The 8303-nt window shown below is 47.1% G+C and overlaps 1 protein-coding gene across 1 annotated transcript in view; it reads right to left on the reverse strand.

Annotated features, from left to right (window-relative positions):
- PLEKHG1 (pleckstrin homology and RhoGEF domain containing G1) overlaps window positions 1–7766 on the reverse strand; it is a 216056-nt gene extending 208290 nt beyond the window's left edge. The window contains exon 1 of the mRNA XM_023517967.1: window positions 7720–7766. The gene's annotated coding sequence lies outside the window, so the exon portion shown is untranslated. The remainder of the gene's footprint in view (window positions 1–7719) is intronic.
- Window positions 7767–8303: the final 537 nt, after the last annotated feature.

Here is an 8303-nt window from a genome sequence, read left to right on the forward strand (position 1 = left end):
TGATTAAATGACATTACTCAGAGCTGAGTGTAAACACTTAATTGCCAAACGGGGAAATAGCATTTATCATCAATAGACAGTGAAGAAAAATGGAGAAAAGCCAAGACCACCGAGATCTTCCTCCACAACTGTTCCAAAAGCTTCCAGATACCTCCCCAAGCACTTTCCTCAACCGAGCCAATAGTAATCAGCCCTTCCACACGCCCATTTCCCATCTGTTCCCTGACCATGTCATTACCCTATAGCCCCACCTCATTATTCCTTATCAAGTCACTCCCTAAAAATCCTCATAGATCATGGGAAAGACAGAATGTATGGGAAGGCTCTTCTTTTAATAAGTAAGCTTTTGGAGCCTGTGTCTCCTCTTATATCCTCCCTTCCACCCACTCAGCAATCCTCAATTCTTGATCCTGGCCTCCCTGCTTCAGTATTGCATGCATTTGGGTGTTTCAAATTTTAAAACTTGTGAGACACCTGAGAGGGTAAACTGCAAGCTGTTTCAGAACAGCAACCAGCCTCCTTTGAGGCAGTGATCATATCTGAGCACACCATAGATGCTTACACTAATAACAGCTTCCATGGTTAAAGGAACAAACACAGGATCGTATATTTATGCCTCAGATTAGAGCTTTTTCTCTCTCCACGGCACATCAGAGAGGCGCAGATGTCAGTTTTTGAGGACTATTTCTAATCAGACAGCCACGGGAAGCTGAGCTCTAGGATGGCCGGGATCAGCCCTGCCAGTCTGTGCATGCGGCCTCACCTCTTCTCATCCCCCTCCACTGCAGCCAGCATGCCAGTCACAGGTCAGAGACAGCCTTGGATTATCCCAAGGGCTGGCGTCTGGGGGATTCGCATCCCTGGAATACCCACAAGTGACTCCTCCTCCAAATTTGCTTGTTTCTGAAGATTCAAATTTTAGTTAGAGTTGGTGTCTATTCTGCAGACTCCTCAAGCACTAGGGCCTTGAATCACCTGAGAAGCTGGAGATGGCTCAGCAAGGCAAAAAGGTCTGCGTTTTGCTTCCTTCTTGGCCAAGAGCTGACCCACCCGCCCTGTCAGGCAGGGTGCAGGAAGGGGACTTTGCTCTGGCTTTAGGAGCACAGTTGGCTGAGGGTGGGAGGAGCTGAAAATGGCCACAAGGGAACAGATTCCAGGAGGGTGTAAGGAGGGGCACCATAGCCATGCCAGCCAGCATGCCACTCGGTATTAAGGACTTGGGTGACATGTTAAATTCGAAGTCCAAACAGCATAAACACACACTTTTTTATAGTTACAAATAGCCAAGTATTGTCAAGACTCCCATGGAGTCATCCAGAAACTAAGGAGTTAAGGCAAACTTGAACAGGAGGAGGCAGAGCTGGAGGGAGACAATAGGCTGCAAACTGGGCACGGAAAAGAGGTCTTGACTAGAATTCTGAGTTTAGAGGGTGGTCAGAAAAGCGAAGACCTCAGCAATCATTTTACTCTCAACACAGGGAGGAGGGTGGGGAAATACTGGAAGAGAACTCAGTTGGGAGTGTGAAAAGCCAGAGGCTCGCCAGAGCGGGGGAAGGGGGCTGGATCTAAATGGAGCCTCCTCCATTTCCTGGTTAGAAAGGACTCACTCCTCTGAGGGAGGAGAGGGGAGTATTTATGTTAAATTAAATCTAGAAAACAGAAGGAAGGAAGTCTGGAGCTGATGCCTGCCTTGCCCTTAGGATGGCATTTCTGTGCATTAAAGTTTCACACATCTCTGCAGACAGCTGCCAAAAGGAATTACCCTGCCTCAGGAGCTGCTCAGCTGCACTCCTACACCCACATGTGTCCGTCAAGTTCACTTAAACAGGCATCACTGATATCCTTCGGCCATTGACGTGAAGGTTTTAAACTCTTTCTAAAATACATGGGCTCATAAATTTCCTACAATACTTTTATTTACTAGCTTCAAGGTCAGACATCCCGTTCTTTTTCTCTTTGCCAGGTTCAAGTCAACATCCCAGAGGTGAGAAACAGAGGAAACAAATTTACTATAAACCACTGTAGCAGAAATCTTGTACGCAACCATGGAGTAACGCTCCTTTATTCAATGATGTTTATTGGGTACAAATATCAATACAGTTCAGTGATGCTAAAGCACACATTTTTTACAACTCATGGATGAATCTCATAGTAGATGGTGTCAAGTTTATTGACAGCATTTCTTCTTTCTTAGTGGTGCATTTGTTGCAAAGGTATCCGAGATCTGATGAAAACAGGAACTCGCCAGTATCACTAAGGTCTCAGTTCAAATGTTGCCTCCTGGAGAGGCTTCCTGGGCCCCCAATTGAAGGGAGCCCCTCTGTGACGCTGTGTCCCACCTCACTGATCACATCTCTAGCGAGGCCATCAATTTTGTGTTGGCCAGGCATTATCCTCAATAAGTGGCTTTAGAATGAGTAAAAGTTATCACTGATTGAGTAAATACTTTGTATCTGACCCTAAACTAAATGCTTTACAGAAGGAAATATCATTTGTTCCTAGGCACTAACAGACATCTTCATTATCTACTTTAAAGTTGAGGGAACTTGCAGGAGGTAAGCAGAGAAACAAGAAACTAGACTCCAGCTCCACCTGCCATGAAAGCCCATGTAAGTAAGCACCACACTATCCTGTGCATTATATTCAAGGCTCTGGAATAGTTCTGTGCTTCATCCTGTAACTGGTCCAGATGTGAAAGGCAAGATGAAGCCGCAAAGAGGAAGAAAATTGTTCCCCCATCCTTGGAAGGTAATAGTTGTCCAAGGGGCATCATCACATTCCTTTGGACGTCAAGTGCTCCATGCATAAGCTCTTGTGCAAACATAGAGCTGGAGGTGTTTGCATCTCTGTCCGATAAGATGAAGAAAGGGTCCAGGGACGAGATAGATATTTAAGCTTTGTGTGGAAGGATCCCACCATTGGTGAGAGAACACAGACCACCCAGGCTCTGCACGTTATTCTGGACAGCAGGGACATAGGGTATCCATGGAAGGTGCTAGGAAAGAGTAGAGACCAGGACTTTGTGGGTCATGCTCTGGGGTTTAGACCTCACTTCATATGAGTCATCAATGATCTGCTGTAAAATGGGCTTTATTACAACCCAGCCAAGCTCTTCTCCCCATTCAGCATCTAACCAAAGGCAGAATGTTGACATTTGGCCTGCCATTCCTGGGTCAACTGATTGCAACGTTGAATGGAAACTTCTAACCCCAGTGTAAAGCGAAAATACAGAGGACTGACTGAAGAAGAGAGTGACAAAGAGATTTTGATTTTCAGTCAGTCCATATCGAGTCCACTGAGATAGAGCCTGTGAACGTTGCCATTTGGGGTGTCCATGAAAATACCGAAGAATACTACAGAGTATGTCAACTAGAATGGAGCTGGTAAACTATGGCTGCAGGGGAAATCCAGCCTGCTGCTTGTTTTTGTATGACTTACGACCAAAGATTGGTTTTCCCATTCTTAAAGGGTTGAAATGAATAAGCAACCCCCACCCCCAAAATCAAGAAATATGTCCCAGGGTCATACATGGACCCACCTGGCTTTTTATGGGGAAAGGTCTGCTGCCTGATCTAGAGCTTTTCATGTTCCTATTCCCTGTCTTTCAGCCACAGGCCATTTAAGTTGGTGCTCAATGTGAGCAGACAGAGAGAACTAGATCCATCTACCATTTCAAATGTGAGAGCTCATTTATGATACTTTAAGGATTCAATGATTCCTCTTATGAGAATTCTAATGTTTTTCTTTGATATTTTAAAAAGATGTTCTTCTTCCACGTAAAACGGCTTGCTAGCTTTTGGCCAAATGCGGTAACGGTTTGACCCTCCTACTGCTGGTGCAAAGAGGCTTCTGTAGACGCCGCAGCACCCTGGTTATTAAAGCTTACCAAAACAACTTTCTTAATTAAAGACCTGGGGAAAAGCCTGACTCTCCTCCCATCAGGTTATTACAAGTGGGCGTAGCTGGAATTTTTCTAAAACTTAGCCTAACATTAACACTCTTCAAGTTGCTTTTCCTCTAGGACCATATGGAGAAAGGAAAAGAAGAGAAAAAAAAAAGGGAGATTTAGTTTTCTATCAAATGGTAACTCAGTATTTACCAAAGAAAGATGTTTAGGTTTGGAAATTTTTACTTGGCTTGTATCTCATGGGGAAAAGTTTTTTTGGTAACCTTGTGTTTACAGATTGAAAAGATACTTAGACGCAAACATGAAAACTATTCTAGATAATACAGTCAACTACTAATCTGAAACGAGAGTCACCCAGGCATTCCTGAGGTTGTTCTGCAGCACCTAGTTATCCTACAGCCCTGTTATTCTTAACAACCCCAGGCTCCATCGCTAGGGTGATTAGCCATATATTTCTATCGTCTTTGCTAAAGCATCTGTTGCTTTTTGTTAGCATGGGCAATAAAAAGCTAAATATGTCTGCATCTCTTAATCACTTGAAAGCTGGCCCTTCCATCAGTAAGTTCTGCTTGGCACAGATGCCCATCCATGGCTCTAAATAGCCAAATGGATTGGGGTCAGCTTTTTGCTTTATCAAGCAAGGTTGATGCAGGACTGTGTTGAAACATTAATATCTGTAATGCCTGCCACACACAAGTGTGAGGTTGCTTAGAGAGTCTTTGTCTAGAAAACGTTTCCATTCCCATCCCTGCCTGAATACATGAACGTTGCACTAGAAACCATATTATTTTGACTAAGTCAAAAGAGAGCAATTTTTTTTCTTAAAAAGTGCACCATCACATTTAATTAAAAATACATCTCCATGTAGCCACCATTTCTAGGTAGTGCAGTGCAGGAGGAAAGAAGTAAACCTGAGTTAAACTACAGTCCTGTCAATCGAGAGCTACATATAACTTCCTGTAGAATCACTCATAGGACTTGGCTTACCGACAACAGTCATTTTCAAAGCACACTGTATGTGTCAAATATTAATATGAATTATTTCATTTAATCCTCAGAACAACTCTGGAGGTTAAGGTGAGAGAGAGAGGTCAATAGATATCAACTATGATTACTATGATTGTTACTTTCTCTAATTATAAAATAATCTGTGTCTAAATAATTACCTTAAAGAAGGGAAGGTCTCAGAGCTAATGTGAGATACAGAGGCAACCCTCATACCCATAACCACACATAGGTATGCTAATTCCAGAGCGCTGTTCTTAACCACTCACACTTTCTAAATCTTTAAGATGTAGGGGTTGGACTAGATCATCCAAGAGCCACCCTAGCTTTCATATTCCAGGGATTGACTAGGGTGGTGGTGGTGTGTGGCTCATGCCTGAAACCCTAGCACTTTGAGAGGCCAAGGTCAGAGGGTTGCTTGAAGCCAGGAGTTCAAGACCAGGCTTGACAACATAAAGAGACCCCATTGCTCAAACAAGAAAGAAATCAGGCAGGTGTGGTGGTGCATGCCTGTAGTCCTACCTACTGCGGAGGCTGAGGTGGGAGGATCACTTGAGCCCAGGAGTTTGAGGCTGCAGGGAGTTACAATTGTGCCACTGTACTCCAGTGTGGGCAACAGAGCAAGACCTGAAAAAAAAAAAATTCCAGGGATCTAATCATCCCTGCAGGAGGATTAAAAGATGACAATTGTTTGAAAGACCAACTACCAGCAATGAAAAGAGCAGAGAGAAAAAGAAACCTGCAAAACGTGGATTTCACCCATTAAGAATCAGAGTATAGATCCAGGAATTGCTTTTAGTCTACTAAAGGCTCAAAAGATTTAGTGCTACTTGAGCATTTATGTGACACACCATGAATCATTAAATCTTAATTAAATTACTAAAAAAATCTGCAACACGGGAGAACAAAATAGTTCTGGTTATTCTTGGTTTCAGAAAATGATGTTGCCACTTCCTATTGATTTGTTTAAAAAATTTGTTTAAACTACAGGTTGAATCCCCCACTGAAATATTTAAGCCTGTGTTTGGTGATAGCCATCTGTATCAGAGGCAATGAAGGAAGCTGGTGTCCATGGGAAGGAGATGAGTTAGGAAATTGCTATCAAGGAAAAGCAGAATTAGGGCATAGATCTGATTGCCAGATAACTGTTTAATTCTCACTTCGTTTTGCCATTTATAGCAGAAGCTGGGGAGGGGCTACAATAAAAAGGACAAGGAAAGTTAAGGAGGGACATGCTGCTGATGGCTTAAGGGTGAAGCCAGGGAGCTGGGAGAACTCTGGAGAAAATCTATCTTCAGCCAGGGGGGTTGGTGGCTTAGATATGGGGCCTGAAATAGGACAAAAAGTTGAGTCAGGAATTGGGAAGCCAGACTCAAAGATGTGAGAGCCGAACATCAACCCATCCCTTGGACCTATAAATACCGCTGGGTGGAAGGGGTGGGGGGCACTGAGTAACTTGCCCAAGTTCCGGAAGGCAAAGCCAAAGTTTGGACGGAGTTTTCTGATCCCCCGAAATGACAGGCTTGGTAATGTTTTCATGGCGTTTTAATCAAAATCCGAAATCTATAAATTCTTTCAAAGCATGCCAACTACAGAATCTGAGATGCCAGCAAGTGCCGGTTTTACTACTTGATAACTATTTTCTACAGCATTACACGATCTATCCAGGCCCGGAATTCTGTTAGGTGACAAACTTAAACTAGAGTTAACATTCTGGTCTTTTCCCGATTTAAACAAGAAACACGAGATAGCTCTGTATCCAACACGTTCAAGACCCCAAACCACCCCTCACTCGGAGATGGACACCGCCTTCTCAGAGCCACGCTGCCCCCAGACACCCAGTCAATGATTTCAAAAATAAGTGCAGTAGCCTGGGCCACCTGAGGGTGGTACAGAGGGAGCCGTGAGGACCAGAACTTGATGAAATACTGGCTTTGCAAACAAGACTCCGCCGGCACATTAAAACAAATGATCTAGCTCATTGTTTCCGAGGAACGGAATGAATTGAACAGCTTAACAACTCTTTCAGAATCGAATCACGGTGTCCTTAAGCTTCTGGCTTAGGAACAGGACTAACCAGCGAGGACACAAAGAGGGGGCGGGATCCGGCATCAGCCGCGGGTCCCGGCTGCCTCAGAGGCCAGAACCGCCGGCAAAGTCGTAGCCGATCTGGTGTTAGTTACTAGCTGCCTCTATGACAGACGAACCACAGGCTCTCTACCTCCCTCCCCAGGACACCCCTCGCCCCAACACACACACAGAAGCGTCTTTGCAGACCTGGGGCACCGACGCCGGCTTCTGCAAGGGCAGGGCTCTCCCAAGGCCAGTGCGCCGCAGCTGCGCGGCAGCCGCCTCCCTCCGCGGGTCACCGGGTCCTGGGGGCCCCGCTCCGGCCCGCAGGTGGGGAGCCAGCTCAGGGTAGCTGGCAGTGGGGTCCTGTCCTCGGACTGTTCGGGTTGAGTGGGGGTGGGGGTGGGGTGCTAACACTCCTGGGTGTGAGCTGAAACTCCTTCTCCGAGCAGCAAACGCTGCAGTCTCTGTAGCCGTGGACCGGGGTCTCGGGGACTTGGAGACCCGGAGCCCGGAGCCGAGAGGAGGCTGTGGCGGCGGGCAGCACCCCCCAGCCCGACCTCACCCCGATCCCCGGCGGCGCAATGCTCCCTAGCACCCTCGGCCCGATCCCAGGAGGGGCCCGCCGGCACGCTGCGCCCACCCCACCTGCGGCTGTGGGGCGCCGGGCCGCGTCCCCGGTCCCCTGTCCGCCCCCTGGGAAAGACCCCGGGGTGCCCGGGCTCCGGCGCGCTTACCTGGAGAGGGGCGGCTCCCGCGCTGGGGCCGGATCGACCGCGGACGGCCGGGAAGGTGCGGGTGCGCCGGCTCCGCGGCCGGAGCGCCCTGCAGCGCTGTCGGGCTCCGGCTCCGGCTCCGGCTCGGCTCCGACTTCCTCTTCCTCGGCTCGGCCCCTCCGCCCCTGCGCCCCTCCCCGCGCCCCGGTGCGGCTCCTCCGGCCGGAGCAGCGGATCGCGGGTCCCGCCTCCCCTCCGCCCCGGGGGCCAGAAAGGTGGCGGGGAGGAGGCGGGGGAAGAGAAAGAGAAAGAGATTAAGCACTTGGCCTTGTCTCTGGAGCTTTGCCAAAGAGAGCAGTCAAATTACTGCCTCTGGGGGGAAAAAGTTTAAAAAAATTCCTGCTACTGTTTTCGCAGACACATCACTTTTCATTTTCCGGGCTCTTCAGGGTTAGCTTTCCCTTGGACGTGATAATTTCCTACATGAGTTCTTGAAAATAGTATTAAAAAAATCATTATTTTAAGTCAACATTCCAGTTTTGCACAGAAGCAGTAATACATAAAAAGAGGAGCTCGCCGTTCCTCAGGCATCATTACCCTAATCA

Source organism: Otolemur garnettii, unplaced genomic scaffold, assembly GCF_000181295.1.
Source record: "Otolemur garnettii isolate 467f Iridium unplaced genomic scaffold, OtoGar3 scaffold00126, whole genome shotgun sequence".
Lineage (NCBI taxonomy): Eukaryota > Metazoa > Chordata > Mammalia > Primates > Galagidae > Otolemur > Otolemur garnettii.